The sequence below is a fragment of the Carassius auratus genome, chromosome 21 (genome assembly GCF_003368295.1).
Source record: "Carassius auratus strain Wakin chromosome 21, ASM336829v1, whole genome shotgun sequence".
NCBI lineage: Eukaryota > Metazoa > Chordata > Actinopteri > Cypriniformes > Cyprinidae > Carassius > Carassius auratus.
Window position 1 is genome coordinate 19,185,262 of NC_039263.1, and position 1,348 is coordinate 19,186,609.

Genomic DNA, 1,348 nt, shown 5'->3' on the forward strand with positions numbered 1-1,348 from the left:
ATGCCTAGCCTATTTAAGAAAAACCTCACAGGTAATATGTTTTCATTTGCTATTACAAGCAATAGCAACTGAAGCGATAACTTTTAGAGCGCAACGAGTAGGCTACTGCTTTTTTTTGGTCAGTGGATCCCGATTCGCATGCCCCATCCCAATAACAGCGGAAAGAGCTTCAGCTCCATCAGTTTTGGTCAAGACACCCTCAGTGACAACAAAATGTTACAAAACTCTATTGTAAAATAAAGAAACCTAACAGGGTGTGCAATCTCCGTCTCCCTGAACTTCTTTCTGAAACAAGTCAGAAATGAACCAGGCTCATGCATCACAGACATCCTGTAGAACCATCTATACAAAGCTCGACATGTCTACTTTTAAAAGAAACGATTGAAATAAAAATAAAAATTAATCATTTTTATATAATTCAAATGAAACCAATGAGAGGTGCAGTGTTTCCAGTCTGAACTCATTATCTGTAATGTGGTCACATCACACTATACATTTAATTTAATTTAATTTAATATACATATTATAAATATATTTATGTGGGGTTGGGGTTTTATTTTATTTTATTGTTATTATGTAAAACAAAACAATAATAATAATTCTGCTGTTGTATGTAATGAAAACATGTTACTTGGTTTTCTAATAGGCCTAGAATAAAATAATTAGGCTAGTATCATATTGTATTCAATGTAGTTGTATCACATAGGCTAAAGTAAAATTTCAGCACTGCCCACACATTCAATACAAATATTAAAGGAAAACGCCACAGTTTTTCCATATTTCACTATGTTCTTCCTTCAACTTAGACGAGTTGATATGTACCTATATATGACTCAGTGCGTACACTTAATCACTGTAGCGCGGTGCCTTTATGTTTTCCCTGTTTAAAGACGGTTACATGAGCAGTTGCACAAGTAAAACGTGGTGATTTTCTAAGCGTATAAAAAATTATAACTATAACAAGAATGTAGGCTACGTCTAAGTTGAGGGAAGAGTTGAGCTAAGTATAGGGGTGTGTTAGCGCAGTGGATAAGACTCACGCTGTGGTGTGGAGACCCGGGTTCGAATCCACTGTGAGACACCAATGTTCCCTGAGCAAGACACTTAACCCCTAGTTGCTCTAGAGGCGTAGAACCTCTGACATATAGCAATTGTAAGTCGCTTTGGATAAAAGCGTCAGCTAAATGAATAAATGTAAATGTAAAACATGTGAAATAGGGGAAAAACTGTGGCATTTCCTTTAAAGCATAATCACATTTTTTTAACCCATAAACAAAAAAATGAAAATCCAGCTAAATTTTGTTTCTTTTCTTAAAAAAAAAAAAAAAAAAAAAAACTATTTCTCATT